Raw genomic sequence first — 20,862 nt, forward strand, 5'->3', positions numbered from 1 at the left:
CTTTGAATACTGGTTTATAGGGAGCAGCATTCCTTTTGGATTACTGTATGTAGTACACAGTTTTCAGTTTAGATTAAGAAACTCACAATTTAACATGTATTTTTCTTACATGTAGAATAGTTCTGTGTGTTTTAATTGTTGCAAATAAAAGAACATTTTTTAGTGAATTTTTAGAATTTTGTTTACTTCCTAATCCCTATTCACCCAGATGCAGGCTGTTTCCCCTAAAAACATTACAATCCCTGGGCATGGTCTTGCATGCCTTTAATCCCAGGTAAGAGGATCTCCATGAGTTTGAGACCCCTGAGACTCCATAGTGAATTCCAGGTCAGCCTGAGCTGGAGTGAAACCCTACTTCAAAGACAAAAACAAAAAGCAAACAACAACAACAACAACAAAATTACACTCAATTGCCAGGTTATGCTTGTTGAAGAATGATTTTCTATTTGAGCAAGTTAGAAAGTTGTTAGTTCAGCTAATGTAAATTGAGATATTTGCTATTCAAATTGTGCTGTGTGTGCTACTGAAATGATCCTTATTTATGTGTATGTAAGAAAATTCAAAATCACAGTTCATAAAATATTAATATTGGGTGCTTAAAAGTGAAAGTCCTGTAGTCACCCTGATAATTTATTAAATACTTCTTACACTGATTGATTCCTTTTTCATTTTATAACCCACAGTTGGCATCTACTTTATTTGAATGAGTTTTTTTTTTTGTTTTTTTTTTTTGGTAAAGGGCTGTTGCATGTCACTTAACCTATGAAACAAGAATTTATGTGCTTATTCTCTCTGTACAGGTGCTAGCTTAATTCCTTCATTGAACACATGCAGTAATGCTAACTATATGTTAAGCAATAAATGTACACAATAGGCAGAAAAAAGTTACTTCAGAAATATTTCTGAGAGATATTTTTCAGAAAACTGTTGGCTAGCATTTGTAGAAAAGTTAGACTGTTAGTTTTATAAATATTTTTTATTTAATTGCTGGGTGTTTTTTGATACCATAGAAGGAAAATTTATAGAAAGAATGGATGTTTTCCTGCATGTAATTACCAATGTGCTTTCCTAGTCCACTGAATTAGATTCACTGTTAGGTTTCTTGTTGGTAACAAGTCAGGAAATTATCCAATGTGCAATTTCACAGGTTTTTTTTTTTTTTTTTTTTTTTCAGCAGAGAGGAAGAAAAGCCAGTTACTTCATACATAGGCCATCAAACTATAGTTGTCCAAAACTAACTGCTGGGTTATTTTTTAATCAGAAATCAGTGAAGAAATGGTGTTGCTCACAAATGGACAGTTTGAATGATAAATTGATTTCTTTAAAAGGGGCCTTCTCAAGTTCATTTGAAGTCCCTAGTTAAGTACCACTAAACATGTGTGGGCATTGAACATTTTGATTGCTTAAAAGTTATATGTAATTGGGCTGGGGAGATGGCTTAGTGGTTAAGGCATTTGCCCGTGAAGTCTAAGGACCCAGGTTCGATTCCCTAGGACCCACATTAGCCAGATGCACAAGGGAGTGCATGAGTCTGTAGTTTGTCTGCAGTGGCTGGAAGCCCTGGCATGTCCATTGTCTTTCCTTCTGCCTCTTCCTCTGTATCTCTCTCTCAAACAAATACATAAATAATTTTTTTTTAATTATGTAACTGTCTTAAAGATTAAACTTGAAAACTATACATGTAGTAGAGATAACCATCCATACCTCAATCCATTAAATTTTAATATTATCAAAAAATATTTTGTAGAAACCACATTACTGACAGTGCTTGTTGTTTTAAATCCTAATTAGAGCTTTTAAAATAATTCCTTGAAAATCTTGCTCTTGAGAGACTATGATTTATTCCTTAATTTTTGATTACCCTTGAGAGATAAGGTAAATACAAGCAACGACTTTCTCTTACAGAGCTATGTAAGAAATATCTTCCAATTTTTCCCAATTCTCCATAAGACAAAAAGTAGAGGTCAGAATCTAAGATTCTACTTTCATGAGACATTCTTTTCTGGTTATTTTTATTTATTTTTAGAGGTAGGGTCTCACTCTAGCTCAGGCTAACCTGGAATTCACTATGGAGTCTCAGGGTGGCCTCGAACTCTCAGCGATCCTCCTACCTCTGCCTCCCGAGGGCTGGGATTAAAGGCATGTGTCATCGTGCCTGGCTTTTCTGGCTTTTAAAAATACTGCCAATTTCTACCATATAATAATCTGATGAGTTGTAACAAGAAGAAAAGTAATATTCTGCCTTGAGACAATAGTACTATACTTTTTAAGGACAAAAGAGAAGTAGATTGCAGAGAAATTAGGGACATAAACCTCCCCGAAAACATTTAACCTTGTATTACATACTCGTATGAGATTTTAATGAGTTACATTCTTAAACAGAAAAAAGCTCTTGAATTGTAAATCTTTTAGAAAAGTTTCTTTTTTAAAAAAAATTTAGTCTCAGAAATTTAGATGCATTAATTTAAAGCAAGTTTTGAACCTGATTTAAGAGCCCAGCAGGGCATGGTGGCACATGCCTTTAGTCCCAGCCCTCGGGAGGCAGAGGTAGGAGGATTGTTGCGAGTTTGAGGCCACCCTGAGACTGACCACATAGTGAATTCCAGGTCAGCCTGAGCTAGAGTGAGACCCTACCTTGAAAACCAAAAAAATAAAATAAAATAAAAAAGAAATCCATGTATTTCAGACCCTAACTGGTCCCTAGGTCCATACCTTTTGACTTACTTGTTTCCCATCACTGTGGATGCCTTGACTCTACTGTGTCTTATTTACTCATGATTCTTCCCGGGGGCTTCTCACAAGCATTGTATAAATGTTACTACAGTAGCAGTTTCAGTTTGTTTTGTATCCTGCTTAAGAACTGCAGCCATAGTCTTAGAATGTTCCTAGAGACCTGAGTTCCAAAACTATCGTCATTGTCAACCTACATTTGTTTATAACTAGGAGAAACACCATATTAGGCTGAAAACCAAAGAAATGTCACTGCTATTTGTTAACCTCCAGAAAATTCTTGGAACCAGAGTTTCTTGTCTAGAATAAAGAAAATCTTGGAAATCATGGAGATTGCATTAGTATATATCTTTTAAAAAAATTCACTCACATAATAAACATGAGTGAGTATCCTAGGATTGATTTATTTTTGGAAGATACAATGGCTAATGGAAGTGAAGATTCCCATGTAATATTATCAGTTCTTTGGGCAGTTTTTGGTTATTATTTTTCTTAGTTTTTGTTGATTATATTCGGTCAGTAAGAAATGTACTATTATCTTGGACTTGTAGAATACATTTGTTCCTAATTTCATTTGGTCAAAGAGGAATGAAAGTATCTGATTTGAGCCAAGTGTCATTTGAGCCTGTGAGACAGGTTAGCAGCAAATGATTTCATAAAATTGCTAATTCCAATCTTATACTTCCTATTGATTATTTCACAAGAAAACAGCAGCTGCTTTGTCTTTTGAATGTCTTGGGAGTAATACCAAATCACACGTTTCTACTGTCACCACATCTGATGGCGCGGTGTGCTGAAGATTGGTTTGTCAGTGTCATTCACCATGTCCCTGTGACCTGTTGTCAGTGTCATTTACTGTGTCTATTCACTGTTGCTGCTGTTCTTACAGATCACCGGGCCAGAGGATTTCATTAAATAAATGTCGGCACATGTTTTTATTTTTTGCCTTGTCTGACTTGTGTGGAACCCAAATAGCAGAGCGTCATGTAGGGCAGGCACTGGTCTCAAGAGCAGATGCCTCTGAGCCATAGTTGTAATTCAATGCTCTGTGGCAGTGGCCCCAGCCCAGACACCATATTCTTTTCCTGTAGCAGGTACATAGATCCACATATATCTAGGTGCCCATCAAAGCACCTTCACATGACAAGAAAACAAAATTAGTTACAAGAAATTCGGCTGGAGAGATGGTTTAGCGGTTAAGGAGCTTGCCTGTGAAGCCTAGACCCATGTTCTACTCTCCAGATCCCACATTAGCCAGTTGTACAGCTGTGAGGGAAGCACAATGTCACACATGCCCACTAGGGGGCGCAAGTGTCTGAAGTTCAATTGTGGTGGCTGAGGCCCTGGCAAACCAATTGTCTCTCTCTCTCTCTAAAAAAAAAAAAAAAAAAAAAAAGGTTAAAAAAAAACATAAAAGAGAGATAGATTGCAAGGGGGAGGGGTTATGATGGAGAGTGGAATTTCAAAGGGGAAAGTGGGGGAGGGAGGGGATTACCATGGGATATTGCTTACAATTATGAAAATTGTCAATAAAAAAACAAGGGCTGGAGGGATGGCTTAGTGGTTTAGACATTTGCCTGCAAAGCCAAAGGATCCTCTCTCCAGGACCCATGTAAGCCAGATGCATGAGGGGGCACACCATCTGGAGTTCATTTGCAGTGGCTGGAGGCCCTGGTGTGATCATTCTCTCACACTCCCTCTTTCTCTGTCAAATAAGTAAATAAAAATAAAATGTATTAAAAAAACAAACAAGAAAAAGAAGTCTTACTTTTGTACCCATCTCTTCACATAGTAGAACACAGTCAAAACTGGGAAAGCATAGTTTTTGCAAATAGTTGCAATCTTCCCTCTGAAACACTTAGCTTCATTATAGTCATTTGTAGTTTAAAATACAACTTTTACATGTTTTGTTATACCTCCCATAGTGAAGGGATGTTTTAAGAAAGGACTTTAATGTATTATGGAGGTAAAGTCCAAGTTATGGAAAATAATCTCTTTTGAGCAATTATATAAGCTAAAATACTATCAATAGTAACTTAAAGAGAAAATACATAGTAGTAATACCATAAAGTAATCAGCTGTGTTGATTTGTTATAAACAAATATTTTCAAGTAAGGGCTATAAGTTTCTCCAGAGAAATCAAACATGTGTTCTGGTAATCAGATAGATTGATATTTATGGATACATACAGAGGGAGAGAAAAGTAGAGTAAGAAATGGATTTTAAAGAGTTCTGTAATTCTGGGGGCTGGCAAATCACAAACAAATGACAAATCTGTTGGGCAAGCTGGTGATTCTGATTGCCGTTGGATATTGTAGTGTTGAATGTAAAGGCTGAAAACTTAGAATTTCCGTGTCATAGTCAGGAGCCAGAACTTTTTGTTCTTAGAGAAACATTAGACCTTGATCTTAAAGCCTTCCAGAGACTAGATGTGGCCCTTTCAAATGATGGAGAGTCATCTTCCCTTGATAGCAAATGTTAATCACATCCACCCCAAACTTATACACTAGTGTTTACGGAACCACAGAACACAGCAGTCTTGCCAGATGAGCACATGCTCACCCGCTTTCATAAAAGTCATGTCTTCTCAGTATTGGTAAAGCTTTTTCTTCATGCATGAGGATCTCTGGGGAAATAGAAAGTTGCCTTGATGACTTTCCACAGGTAACCCTAAGAGTGGTTTATTTTTCAAGTGTAAGCTTTTCCAAGTAGACTTGATGAAAGGTTTTTTAAGAACCATTCACTCAGCCGTTCCATTGATTGGATTCTCTGGCTGGCAAGAGGGAAACATATACAAATGAATGTGCAATTTCTTCATTATCCTTAATTAAATTTTTATAGCTCCATCATTTTTAAAGAGCTAGTAGTTAGTTTCTATGATCTCTAGGGTTCCAGAATCACAGTGTTTGTAAAAAGCCAGAATACTAAACCCACACCGATTACTTTTGAGGGGAAAAAAAAAAAAAAAAAAACCAAAAACCAGAGATAGGAACTGTAGACTATGCTAAAACTGTAATGCTGTAGGTGTTGGGGAAGAGGAGGACTGTGTGTGGCAGATACCATAACTTGTCAAAGAAACTGTCTGAAAAACTCTAACCCCGCTAATCCTGAGACTTTTAAAGCTACTTCCCAAGGCAGCCCTGTACTCAGGAGAAATTAGAAGGGCTTCTGGCCTCAGGTCATCTCCTCATATCAGTGAAAAGTTTAAGCCTGTGACAGTGGGTTCTCACAATGGACAACTCAACAAAGCCAGAATCATTTTCTGTGTTTACAATTCTTACTTAAAAAGACTTTTTCACTCCCTTTGTTTCTAGGTACTTACTGAAATTTTTCACTCATATTTATTTACTTGTTTATGTACTTGAACTCTATTGCTTTTTTTTTTTTTCCCCCAATAACTAGCCTCCTACCTTAAAAATAAAGACTCCAAAGAAACAAGAGCAGGGGACCATGAAAAACAAATTTGTGATTCTTTTGGAATTCAGCATTGAGGGTGCTGCAGTGGCAACTGGTTGGATGTGAATTCATGAAAGTAAAATATGTTGATGAAAATCAAATAACATCTATGGAGTGCCTACATGGCTTAATGTCTGTAGAGTTGATGACAACAAAATAATGTTAAAATGCCTGATGTTTTTGCTTTTTGCACTCTTCCTATAGAGCGTGGCTTTGCTGAGCGGCTCTGGCTTTGACACAACTTTGACCCTTGGCCTTCATCAGCATGTAACACTTTTCTTACCCTTCAAATGCTATCAAGAATTACCACTGTAGGGCTGGAGAGATGGCTTAGTGGTTAAGCACTTGCCTGTGAAGCCTAAGGACCGCAGTTCGAGGCTCGGTTCCCCAGGACCCATGTTAGCCAGGTGCACAAGGGGGCACACGCATCTGGAGTTCATTTGCAGTGGCTGAAGCCCTGGCACGCCCATTCTCTCTGTCTACCTTCCTATTTCTGTATTTCTCTCTCTCTCTCAAATAAATAAATAAAAATAAAATATTTAAAAAAAGAATTACCACTTTATTTTCACAAAAGTTTCAGAATAAAAAGGAAAGTCATGGATGCAAAAAGCAATAAATAAACAGTAGAAATATAGAATTGGCTCCTAAATTGTCAGGACTGATCACATGTAGAGTTCACAGAAGTAAGGAAACACCGGGGGTCCATGGCAGTTATATGGGAATGTTTGACCTTGATCTGGGCTTGGAAACAATTCAGTATTTGAACATGGAAAGAAGCATGTTTTGTTCTTATGATAGAAATTTCTACTCCGTGCAGGTATCCTCCGTTACAGCCAACCATTTGGCCAGCCCGTTATGTGTTGAGTACAGAATGCAGTAGTGACTTGTGTAAGGTTCAGGAGTGACCAAGACCACAGAGAGCACTCTGAGGCAAAGATGGAAGATTTTGTTCTGGGAAAAACATGAGCTGCCAGAACTGACTCTCAAGAGTGGCGCAGTCAGCTTGGGGTTACAGATAGTGGCTTTATAGGCTCTTCACTTGGAGGAAGGTGAGCAAGGGAAGGAATTTCTTTATTAGAGCAGTAAATCTCTGTTTTTTACATTAGCCTTGTTTCTTTACAGTAAACATGTATACTAAGAAAAGGAAAACACTGGAGAAGAGATGCTAACTTTTAGCATAGGGGTTTGGTAATTAAGTAACTGTTAAGTAATTGTTAACATTTACTGACATATGTTTAATATGACATGTCTTTTAGAACTTATAATAATGGACAATATAGTGCGTTAGTATCTAAGTGAGGTTTGTAGAACAAGTAAGGTGGACGACCCACTTCCTTATCTCTGTTGCCCTCCTGCTGTGACTCCATTTTGTCCTGACCTAGCATCTTGGTATGTTCACAGGCTGTTATTTTTAAGATAATCAAGGGCTGGAGAGATGTCTTAACCATTAAGGCACTTGCCTGCATAGCCAAAGGACCCAGGTTTGATTCTGCAGGACCCATGTAAAGCCAGATGCACAAGGGGGTATATGGATCTGGAGTTATTTTGCAGTAGCTAGAGGCCCTGCCAGGCCCATTCTCTCTCTTTTTCTGTCTGTCTCTCTCTCTCTCTCTCAAATAAATAAATAAAATATTTAAAATAATCAGAATATTGGAGACTATGTGGATAGGGAATTTAAAAAAAATTATTTTTATTTATTTATTTGAGAGTGACAGACAGAGAAAGAGGGAGAGAGAGAAAGAGAAAATGAGCCTGCCAGGGCCTTCAGTTATTGCAAATGAACTCCAGACACATGCACCCCCTTGTGCATCTGACTAACATGGGTCCTGGGGAATTGAGCCTCGAACTTGGGTCCTTAGGCTTCACAGGCAAGCATTTAACTGCTAAGCCATCTCTCCAGCCCTGGATAGGGAATTTTTATGTGGAACAAGTCATTTACATTCAAAGAGGACACCATTCTTCAGATGTATTGCTGTGACATTAAAACTAAAATGAAATCTGAAAACTTCAATACAAATTAAATGCCCCAGCTACTAATATGAATATGTCAAGGGAGAAGAGAGGAAAAAATTTGTTGGCAAAGATATGAGATTTCAATTAGAAACATAACTCTCAGATAACATTTCTGCTTTGAATTGGCTTCACTTATGTACTTCATGACCCATGGCAATACATACCACTGTCCTGGGGAAAATGGAACTGAATTTGTCTTTCATAAGAACATTAAGACAGTGTATGCCACTTTTGCCAAATTACCACTGCTCATAAATATAATGCAAAAGAATAAATATGGAGACTACTGGGAACATTTGAATCTATATCATTTATATATTCCATTTTAACTCTAGATGCTGGTGCTGGGAGATGGCTAAGCAGTTAAGGTGCTTGCCTGCAAAGCCTAACAGCCTGGGTTAGTTTCCTCAGAACCCATGTATATGTAGATTCACAGGGTTGCACATGCATCTGGAGTTCATTTGCAAAAGCTAGGGGCCCTGACATACGCATATTCACTCTCTCTTTCTCTCTCTGCTGACAAATTAATTTTAAAAAAAAGAATTCTAGATGCTTTAATATAATTAGGGAAAAACAGACCAAAAAGAATGGAAAACTCATGAACAATGTGTACTACACACTTGATTTTATATATATATATATATAAAACTTATCATATATATATATATTTATATATATATATATAAATAAAATCAAAAACAACACAAACAAAACAGTAAACTTGAAAAAGGCCAGTGTCTTTGTTTTATATTAGACACTGGACTCAACTCACTTTTTTTTCTTAGTGTTTAGTACAGTGTTTTCATATATCATTGGTACTCCAAAAGTACTTGTTGGATTTAATTGAATTTCAATTGTGAAACTTTGGGTTTTAAAATATTTGATGTCTTCAAGTCCGTAGGCTCAAACCACAGTGTTGGTTTTTGTTCAAAGTGGAATTTTTCATTTTGATTTCAGCTTTGATTTGTCAGTGAAGTGTTTTGTAAACTGAAGACGAGATCAGAGTTGATTGAGGGAGAAAAGATAACTGAGATGCTACTTGTCTCTGTGACCCATTGGCTTGGTTTGACTATTTGCCAATGTAAAAATCACAATTCCTGCCTGAAGCTTTTGTTGTCTTGGTCTCTTCTTACCTTTACCAAAATCCCATGGAGAGGATGTTATTTATGAACAGAAATAAAATTGTAAATAAAGAGCTTTGTTTTTAAGATCTCTTACCTTGTTTCTTTAGAGTAAACTTACATAGTAAGAAAAGGAAAACTCTGCAGAGGAGATGCTGACTTTTAGCATAGGGGTTTGGTGATTAAGTAACTAATAATTGTTAACATTTACTGAGGAAGTCTCTTATGTTAAATATTTCATGTCTTTTAGAACTTATAATAATAGACAATATAGTGCCTTAGTGTCTAAGTGAAGCATATGGAAAAAGTAAGCTTTTTTCTTTCTTTCTTTTTTTTTTTTTTTGCTTTCTTGTATTATATTTAAAATATCTTGGTATATTTACACAAGATAAAATAATGCAACCAACAACCTACTGCTATTTAATTCAGATTTTATTAAGGTGAAACCAAGGACAAATCCAACTTGACAGGAAACTAGGTTGTAAATTAAATATATTCTATACATATAACACAACAAGCAAAAAAAAAAGCATTTTCTAGGAGAAAGGAAATGTTTCAATGTTTCATAAGAGTTTGTGGTAATTAAAGAAACCACTGAAATCAGAATCCTCTTGTTTAAAATATTTTAAAATAATATTATTATAAATGATAACATATAATACTAATGCATTTGTATGGATAGATGATAATGGCATTTTGTCATTTTAATTTGTGATCCTACCACTTTTAGTCTATAAAGTTATCTATTAATTTTTTTTACGAATATAATCTCATTTTATTGTTTTCATAGCAAAATTGGCTTAGAACTGGATCACTTGGCCCTTTATCTTCCTATCTCCTCCCAGTTCAAATGCTTGCATCTCTTCATGGCCAGCATTCTCTTAGCTCTGCAGTTAGGCTCAACACACTCCAGCCTCAGCACAATATTCTTCCTAGGTTTAGCCTTTTTCCGGAATATAGGCTGAGTCTGCTCACCGCAGCCACTCTGCTTTCTGTCATAAGGAAGCTTTCCATAGGCATGCAGAGTCCTTCCCCTTCTTGTCCTGGGGCACTTTGCGGGGCTGGTGCTTGCCACACTTCTTGCAGAAAGCCCGGCGAGTTTTAGGGATGCTCACCATGTTGGCAGGAGTGCTATCAGCATGGAAAGAAAGCCCTATTAATTTTTTTATAGATACATGTATTTCTTTGTTATTTCCTTGGTGAACACAATTTCCCACTTTTCAAAACAGAATTTGAAAATATGGAGGATACTCAGAGGACTGAAGAAAATAAAAACTGTGGCAGTCCGTTGACAGTAAGCGTGGAAGAGCCTTAGAGAAAACTGAATGAGTTTTAGGCACTCTCTCCTAGTGCTTTTAAGGACATTTTTCTATGATAAAATGTTCTTATGTGTTACTAAGAAGACCATCTTACTATTGAAGAAAAAGAAAAAAAATGTTTGAGGTTATTATGACTACTTCATTTGACAGCAAATATACATTTATTTTTTGAAAGGATTATAGCACATGGGAATGTAGACTGTAATCTCGTAATGAGTGACCAATAGTGAAGTGGTTTATTGGTAATATGAAGGAGGAAAAAATGTAGTCATTTCTTCTTGTGTGACTGAAGATCCAGGTTCCTTATCTGTAAAACCGAGTCATAAATATCCATTTTATAGTGGGCTTATGAGGATTTCATATGAAATTTATATTGTACCAGACATGAAATTGGTGTTATAAAACTTGTACACACACACACACACACACACACACACACACACATTCAACTTAAACTACTTGAGATACTTTCCTAGGTCAAAATTAAATAGCATTTTCTATTTCTTATAAGAAACTGACAAACAAAAAAGAGAAATCAGGTTGGCATTTGAGCAGAGACAAGAAAGTGATTCTTTGCAAGAACATTTCATTGCCCAGTGAAAAACTGGCTATGTTGATGAATTTAGTTGTATTATTTTTATTTTTTTATTTTATTTTTATTTATTTAAGAGAGAGGCACACGGAGGGTGGGGGTAGAAAGGCTCCACTATAAACTAGCCACTACAAATGAACTGTAGATGGATGTATTGCTATGCGCATCTGGCTTACATGGGTACTGTGGAATTGAACCAGGGTCCTTAGTCTTCTCAAGCAAACACATTAACCACTAAGCCATCTCTCCAACCATGTATTATTTTTTTTAATTTAAAAGCTTTATTAAAAATATTACATAATGTAATCTATTCCCACCACTCTCCTTTGTTGCCCTACCATCCCCCCAGTGAAAACTAACTTCATTCCAACTATTCCCTTATATTCTGCTGTCTTTTTCCTGCCCTCCTCTAACATGCATGACAGTGTGTTTATGGGATGATTCATATGCAGGTCTTGTGCAGGTAATGATACTTGCCATGAGGTTATGAGTGTGTATTCCACTTTGTGTCTGGAATAGAGCATGCCAGAGCCCTCCAGCTCATCCTTTGGCTCCTACATTTTTTTCTGCCACCCCTTCCACAATGGCTCCTGAACCTTAGAGGGTGAGATAGAGTTGTCTTATTTCATACTAAAACTCCACCAGTAGAATTATTTTTACTATTGCAACAAATACTTATTTAGCATGCATAATGTGCCAAAATATTATGTTATATTCTATAAAATCTTGTAAGTAGAAAATAATTTTCTCTTGGGGAGCTCTATTAATATTGAGTTAAGGGATTTGGAAACAAATAGGTCATGAACTAATATGGTTGGCTGGAGTACCATGAAGAATAGGAATGTAATAGTTTGAATAGATGGGTCCCTATATATTCATTGTTTTATTAGCTTGTAGATTGCATCTGCAGCCACCTGGCTGGAGGCAGTGTCATTGGGTGGATCTTAGGGTCCAGCCCTAAGGTGTGGTGGTGGGTTTGAGATTCCAATTTAAAGATATGCAAAGTGTGCCTAGCTGGAGTTCCTGACATGTGCTATGCTGTGTGGCTTTTGGCTTTTTGCTTTTTGGCTTGTGCTTCTCTCTCTCTGTTTGGACCTGCAAAAGCAGGCCAGTTTCTTCTGCCATTATGGAACTTCCACTGGATCTGTAAGCTTCAATAAATATCTCCTCCTCTGTAACTGCGCCTGGTTTGAAAGTTCATCTCAGTGAACCTGAAGCTGTAGGCCATAAGGAATTGACTTCATTCCATGGGTTTTGGAGCACTCTATCTCTGGGTATTCTTTCCAGGTCAGCATTGTCTGTTTTTTTTTTTTTAATTATTGTTATTATTAACACCATATTTTGATATCTCATGTGTTGGTACCCTCTTTTCCCTCATCGTTGCTCCCATTCGATTGGGGACACTCCTCAGTGGCGTTTCAGGTATTCTCCATAGGGTTGTGTTTATGTGTTGTGGGTGCAGCAGGCAGTTATTTTGGGGGCCTCTGTCTCCACCTGTGGCTCTTACAATCTTTCCTCCCCTTCTTCTGCAAAATTCCCTGAGCTGTGGTGGGTGAGTTTTAAGTCTACTTCAGTAATGAGCTCTTAGGAGCTTCTGTATCTCTGCTTTGGTAGGTGTTGAGTGTCCTCAGGGTCTGTCTAACTTCACCCTGGCACTGATTGTCAGGTTCAGCATGGAAGCAGCGTTCTTGCTCATCTCCCATTCCCATCCTTCTGTGGTTTCAGCTGTGGCAGCATTGTCTTTAACAGTGCATTATAACTCTCCAATGACAAACCTTGATTATAAATACAGAAGAATACATATGTGGTCATTTTCATGTGTACTATGAAATTTTTGAACTAATTACTGATGACATAACTGCTGTAGTTTGGCTATTTTGAAAAGTTACTCAATCTTTTGCAGTTTATTAAGCATTTTGTGTATAATGCAAAGACATTCTGGAATGTGGATTTTGCTGAGCCTTTCTCCACATTCTTTGAAGTGAAGCTCCTGGGTATCAAGGCATAGCCAACCCTCTCCAATTTGCAAGAGACCCAGAACCTATATACTTCTTTGGTCCCAAACCACTGAAATTATCAGCCCTAAAATAGTACAATTATAATCAACCTGCTTATTTCATCATTTTAATGATTCATAGAAACCCACATATTGATACATTTACTTAGGAGCCAGTCAGCAGTCACTTCAAAGTGCATGAATTTTTTTTCTACAATAGCCATTTTGAAAATCAAGATTTGTTTGTACTAATATTAAGAAGGTGTTAATTTTATTAATAACTCATGTGGTATTATGATCTTGCACTTCCATTCTACTATTTTAAAAATGTTTTCTCATCTGGAGCATATAATAATCTCTCTCTCTCTCTTTTTTTTTTTTTTGAGATAGGTCTCACCCATGTCCTCAGTATCCAGATACAGATCCTCACGTTCAAGGGGATTAATTTGCTCATGTTAGTGAATGATAGAGTTAGCATTCTATTCTGAGTGATCTGGCTTGAAGTTTGTGATCCTAAATTTAAATATATGCAGACTTATGAGTAACATATCAGAAATATCTTTAAATGTATAAAAAATGTTAATTTTGCATCATTTTATTATATAAACAATAATTTCAACCCATTAACCTTCAAGAAAACATTTATAATGAATTTGTTTTTCCTGAAAATTAACTAATGTGGGGCTGGACATATGGCTCAGCAGTTAAAGGCCTGGCTTGCAAAGCCAGATGGTCTGGGTTTAATCCCCAGTACCTACTTAAAGGCAGATGTATAAAGTGGCACATGTTTCTGGAGTTTGTTTGCAGAAGCAGGAGGCCATGGAACACCCACTGTATTCCCCTTTTCTCTTTCTCTCTCTCTCTGTATTTCTTTCTCAAAAATAAATAAACTATGGGATGGAGAGGTGGCTTAGTGGTTACGGAGCTTGCCTGCAAAGCTTAAGGACCCAAGTCTGACTCCCCAGAAACCACATAAGCCAGATGCAAAAGGTGGCACATGCATCTGGAATTCACTTACTATGGCTGGAGGCCCTGGCACACCCATTCTCTCTCTCTCACTGTCATTTTATCTCAAATAAATAAATAAAATAAAAATATTAAAATAAATAAATAAAATAAATGTGAAAAATGACAGATGTCAGTTAACTTTTTGGAGGTTGTTAATAATTTTATCATTAAGAAACTTGAAGTCATTTTAAGAAAAATCACATAGCAACAAAAAACATCCATTTGAGAAGAAAACACAATCTAGGGGTTTTAAAAAGGATTGAATTCCACATTTATTTTGTTTTATAGAATATAACCTTTTTTTTTTTAATTTCATGCATTATTTTTCCTTAAAAGTTCAAGAAGTATCATTTTTGAGATTACAAGCTGTTCATACATCTTTACCTTTTCCCCTTCTTTTGTAACTGAACATTTAGTTTTCAGGAATTATTTAGCCAAAGGTTATGCCTAAAAACAGTGAGGGAGAGTAGCCAACATTTCCTCACCTGACCACCAAGAAAGGGTAGTGTTTGCCAACATCGTGACTCTCTTATACATTTTGATCTGCATTTATAATATCAAATAAAGCAGAAAACAAATATTGCCATTAGTCTACATTAAGTATAAATATTCATCAGTAAATTCTAATACTTCTACAAATAGATCTTTTAGAACTATTTTTATAATTTTTATTGTCCTGGAAAGTAATTGTAAATCATATTTAAGTTGTAGAAAATGCTATTAAATTGCTTTAAGAGTGATAACAAATAAATAATTTAATTATATTCCAAGATTCAGGTAAACTCACTGGAAGAATTTTTCTTTAAAAAGTACCCTTTACCACATAGTTTGAAAATATTTTCTTTGGATACAGGAAATAAAAATATCCCCTGGAAAATTAGTTGCTGTTAAGTATATTTCAGATAATTATTTCTTTGTTAATTTTATCCATTCTTATGGATCTTGTTTAAGGATAATAGCTGTTATTTCTGTTTGAGTGTTTAATTAGATTTAAAATGTAGTGAAAGTGCTTTACAAAATACTTTGGAGACATTTAACTGGAAAATTCCCCACGCCCTGTTATGCTTATATATAAACTTTATGTTACAGTTATGTGATAGATAATTGTCATTAAATAATCATATAAAGGCATAGTTCTGCTGTAGATTAGAAAAAATGTTTCTTTCAAAGTCATTCTGGTTGATTGAATTTGGAAGCTTGAGAATACTTTTCAGCAAATGTAGCTAAATAGATGGGCACCCTGGAGAGCAGAATGCCTTTTTGTTTTTAATCTATTAAAGGCCCTTTAATTTCTTCACAGTTCTCCGTCTGTCCCCTCTCAGCCATTTCCCTTCAGTGAAGGAACATTTGTACAATGACAGCGAGAGAGTAAAAATACTCCATTGATTTCAATGTGCTATGGAAGCAGGTGGTTTAAATTGAGTCCCATGAACTCCCAAGGATAGGACTCAGCTAGAGTCCTGGATGCTGGTAGATTTATTCTGTCTTTACATGGGGATAGGAAACAGATTTTTGCAGAAATATTTTGGTAACATTGTGATTTGAATCATTTTGGAATGGTATATATCAAGTGCGGACATGAGTGAAATGCCTAAAGAAATATAATGCCCATGGTGGCCTTATGCATAAAGAAAGCTAAGTAAATTTCAGTGATAAAATTAACATTGATTGTGCAATTTCTTTGAGTTATCCTTAAAGATAATGGGCAATGTGTGGGCATGTAGCTCAATTAGACTAGTACTTACTTGATGCCTGTGAGACCCCGGGTCCACTCCCCAGCACAGCTCAAACCATGCATGGTTGGTACATGCCTGAGATCCCACTGCTTGAGAGGTGGAGGAAGGAGGACCAGTGCATATATAATGACATAGCACGTTTGAGGCCAATCTGGGCTCCAGATTTAAAAGGAAGAAGTATGATGGGAACAAATAATTTAGCAGATTGTTGGGGAAATACGCAGTGCCCTTTGCCACAGGATCAATTAATTGTGGTTATGTGGAAAAAATAGATTCCTGAGACTTTGGCACCCCCTGCCTCTCCAAATTTAAAGAAAGATAATAGTTTGTTTTGCTTTGTTTCTCCCCCTGTGCCGACAGCATATATAGCCGACTGGTGTTCTCTGCAGTTGTGTGAATGGACCTTATTCTCTGAGTTCTTTTAAAAAATAATTCATTTATTTATTTGAGAGAGAAAGAGAGAGAGAGAGAAAGAGGCAGAGGGAAAGAGAGAATGGGTGTGCCAGGGCATCCAGCCACTGCAAACGAACTCCAGACGCATGCGCCCCCTTGTGCATCTGGCTTACATGAGTCCTGGGGAATCGAACCCGGGGTCTTTAGGCTTCACAGGCAAGCACCCTAACCTCTAAGCCATTTCCCCAGCCCTTTCTGAGTTCTAATAATGACCCAGCATTCTCTTTGTCTTTTCCTTAAATTCAATTTGTCCATTGCCGACCAGAGTTATTCCTCACCCACCTTGGAGAAGCAGCAGCCATGTGTTTGCCCTGTGTAGATATGCAAATTGTAATGTGTAACACATTCCAACTTCTGAGCTGAGACCCGATGACTAGTTTGGAATCTTAACATCTCTAGAGTCACTGCAGGGAAGAAATCCATATATCATAACACTTCACCTTGGTCAAGGTCTGCTGCCCTTGGTTTTCTTGTGAATTTGTAACTCAACTGCATGGTCATTTATCTCAATATAATTATTTCTTTATCAGATAATAGTACTTAATGAATTCAACTTCAGAAAAACTGTCACTTGACAGTATATAATTTATAATAATTTATTCAGGTTCATTTTATCTTGAGAATGGAAAAGTATCCAAAGATACATTTTATTTCACATTAACTGGGAATGAAATGTAGATATAAATCATCTACAATTCAGCCATGAACCTCAGTTTCAATGGGGAATTCTTCCCAACTTTTCACAGTGGCAGACATTCCACAGTACTGAATCTTCATGTTTTGGGGTGATTTGCTTGCATGTTGCACTAGATGCGGAGGCCCTAATTCTGTAGAATCATAAGTAGAAAATAAAACAGGTGGCCAGAAACACACTACTTTGGTCAAGTGGTAGGCGGTAGCTGGTACGAGGAGAGAAAAAACAATGCTAAAGATGCTAGTGCAGCAGTAAAGTTAGCACTTTCTCAAATTCTGTAATATTTGATAAATTATCTAATACTTAATGTCCTTATCTATATGCTTTGGTTTCTGTGTTATTTACCCACTTCTCAGGCTTGTTTGTTCAGATAAAATGAGTTAACAAACACAGCCTGATAAGCACACGGTTCCGTGCTGTTCACTTGGGACTCCTGATTGTAATGATGGTAGAACCCGGGAAGGGGAGTCTATGTGTCAGAATAAAACAAACAAAAACAGTCAAATTGCATCAGATTCAAATTGATTAGACTCAAAATGTAAGATCATTTGGAGTGTGATCTGAAGGGGCATGCTGTGAGCCACAGTGAAGGCCCTGTGTACAAAGGGGAAACTGTACCTTTTCTCTGCCAAACAAATAATGACGGTTTGTCTCTCTGACTCTGAAGCCGATTGCCTCTGAAACTTAAAATAGTTTAAAAGACACACAACCCCAATCAGCTAATTAGAGTATGTGGAAGTGTCTTGAAAGACCTTTACTTGGGTCTCCATTTAGGAAGCAGACCAGACCTGAAATTGTTGTGGTAGAGTAATTACTTATCTTAGCCATTCAGACATTTTGATAATCATTTTAGAAAGGTCATCTGAAAAACCAAACTACTCTCTTTAAAGTTAGCTCATTGCCCTTTGAATCCTTTAAAAAGGTAGGCATTGCTGAAATTCCTAAAACCAATATCTCAGCTCTATGAAACTGTGAAGTGTTTAAATGCAGGGCAGACTAACGAAGCCGTCTTCTTCCTGACATGCAGCACATTTGATACTTTGGAGAAGGACATGAGTTTTGGAGACAGAGTGAAAATCATGAATTCCATTTACTGTGTAGTATTAGGCATATCTCTGTTTTTACTCCTTGGTTTTCTTATTTGTAATGTGACTTGAGTCATATCTACCACAAAAATATTATTGTTATTAGTAATTGAAAAAATTAACATTTATTTACTCAGTAGATAAATGGAAACTTTTTATTACCACAAACATTTTATTTGTACCTTTCCTTACCTAGAGGGAAAAAAAGGGGCAGAGACTATAAGTTAACTTACCGAGTGTTAGAATTGGCAGTAGATCAGAAATTAATACACTTAGTCTAGACCCAAGACATCAGTACACACACATGAGATGTGACATTATTAGATCCCATTTCATGCCATGTTTTGTTTTGTTCTTTATTTTCTCTTAAATCAATGTCTCTTTGCTGAAATCATTTCTGCCACTGATATCTATAAGTAGAATGAAAATACTAAGTTGTAATTACTTGGATATGGTGCTTAAAAATCAAATTATTAGACATCTAGAAAGGTGTTTTCCCTCCCACTTAGATTTTGTTTTTCTTGATACTGTAAGCTGTAAATGTAATATATTGAATCCTCATCACCAAGAAGTAGCATAATGCTGATCAGATGCGGATAACCACTAAATAGTTGTCAACTGATTGAGAGTTATATTCATGACCTTCTTGCATCATTTTCTTTTAAAAAAAAAATTATATAATGAAGAAGGGCTTCAAAAAGAACAAAAATGCAAGTAGCATTGAATTTGATGCTAAGAGAGAAAATGTATTTTAAAAGGGTATGTACACATATCCAAAAATATGTGTGATTGTTTAAAGATAAATGTCCCCTGTAGCCTCACGTGTTTGTGAATAAGCCTCATGCTTAGTCCCAGTCTGGTGGAGCGTTTGGGAGGAAGCTCCTTGCTGGAGGTGGCGTGTCACTGGAGATGGGCCTTGGGGTTTTATCGTCCAGCCCAATTGCCAGTGCTGGGCGCTCGCTCTTGCTGCCACAGTGAAGTGTCCCCTCAACACCGTAAGCCGAAATCGCCCCTCTCCTCCCAGTAACTTCTTATGGCTGACTGTTTTCTCTCCACACAGAGCAGGCAACTTGTAGGTACCTAAAATGGAACTGCATGTTATATTTTGTTTTGTAGTGGTAGGAATATCACCAAGAGCCTCACACAGGCTAAGTAAGTGCCACGGAACTACACTCAACCAGAAATACAATTTCTGAAATAATTTCCACTTGTGTTGGCATTCTTCACCTGAAATGGGGTGCTGGGCGTGCAGCCTGTGGCCTCATGACTGGTGTGACAGGGAAGCTCTGGGCTTCCTTTTATGGATTCTCAGTCTCATTAATAAAAGAATTTCAAAACAGACTCAGAATAAGACTTGAGTACAATTTTATTAGCCTTTGAGAGAAAAGCAACAAGGTGGCAGCCTGCCAATTTCCCCAGCAGTTGAGGAGGGAGCTGGATGACAGGAAGAGAAAGCGCCATGGCTTTTGAGTTGGTGTCCCGAACGCGGGCAGATTGCTCCATGAAGGATGGCTAGCAGCTGTCTGAGACACGCAGGATCTTCAGAGAAAAAGTGACAGCACAGACACTGTCTGGGACATGTGGGTAGGATTTTGGCCAGAATCTCAAAGAAGAGTTAGAAAGGGAAAGTTAACACATTTTGAGTTAGGGCTCAGAAAAACAGGAGGCTTGGCAGTGAGGGTGGGCAAGCAGCTGTGTTTCCAAGGCGGGGCTCCAGCTGCCCTCAGTCCGTTGTCTTACGATGCGGATAAGCACTCCTCCCACATCCTTAGCAAGTCTGAGTGGGGTTTGGCCTTTTGGTCTGGAGAGCAACAGGCTTTGAGGAATTAACTCTTAAAAGAGGGCCACAAACTTATGTTTGGGGTGACTTAGAATATCATGTCTCTACTCAGCGGCAGAAGTAAAACTTAATTTTCTTCTTTTGACCAGGAAGTAACTGTCCCTCGAAAAGCTTTGACACCTCCATCTTGCTCTCTTTATGGGAGAAAATGGAAATGGGGGCCATCCTCAATAGACACTGAGCTCAATGTCTGTCTACTTCACTGGCAGGTCTGTGGACTTGTTTATTTATCATTTAAAAACCATGGCGGGGCTGGAGAGATGGCTTAGAGTTAAGCGCTTGCCTGTGAAGCCTAAGGACCCCAGTTCGAGGCTCGATTCTATAGGACCCACGTTAGCCAGATGCACAAGGGGGTGCACGCATCTGGCGTTCATTTGCAGTGGCTGGAGGCTCTGGTGCGCCCATTCTCTCTCTCTCTCTCTCTCTCTCTCTCTCTGCCTCTTTCTCTCTCTCTGTCCATCGCTTTCAAATAAATAAAAATAAGCAAAAATTTAAAAAAAAAAAAAACATGGCGCTGGGCTGGAGAGATGGCTTAGTGTTTAAGCGCTTGCCTGTAACGCCTAAGGACCCCAGTTCGAGGCTCACTTCCCCAGAACCCATGTAAGCCAGATGCACAAGGTGGAGCATGCATCTGAAGTTCATTTGCGGTGGCTGGAGGCCATGGTGTGCCCATTCTCATTTTTTCTCTCTCCCACCCTCCCTTCCTCCCTCTTTTTCTCTGTCTGTTGCTCTCAAATAAATAAATAAAATAAACAAAAAAGCCATGTTGCTATAACCAATCTGTAAATATTTCTTTTTGATCCCTTCCAGTTATAGTGA

The 20,862-nt window shown here is 37.4% G+C and overlaps 1 protein-coding gene and 1 pseudogene across 1 annotated transcript in view; one reads left to right on the forward strand and one right to left on the reverse strand.

Moving 5' to 3' along the window:
- Positions 1-20,862, forward strand: part of LOC101599863 (neurexin-1) — a 545,566-nt gene that overhangs the window by 148,520 nt on the left and 376,184 nt on the right. The gene's annotated exons all lie outside the window — the stretch shown is intronic.
- LOC105944122 lies at positions 10,121-10,438 on the reverse strand (annotated as a pseudogene).

Source organism: Jaculus jaculus, chromosome 18 (genome assembly GCF_020740685.1).
Source record: "Jaculus jaculus isolate mJacJac1 chromosome 18, mJacJac1.mat.Y.cur, whole genome shotgun sequence".
In the NCBI taxonomy this organism is placed as follows: domain Eukaryota; kingdom Metazoa; phylum Chordata; class Mammalia; order Rodentia; family Dipodidae; genus Jaculus; species Jaculus jaculus.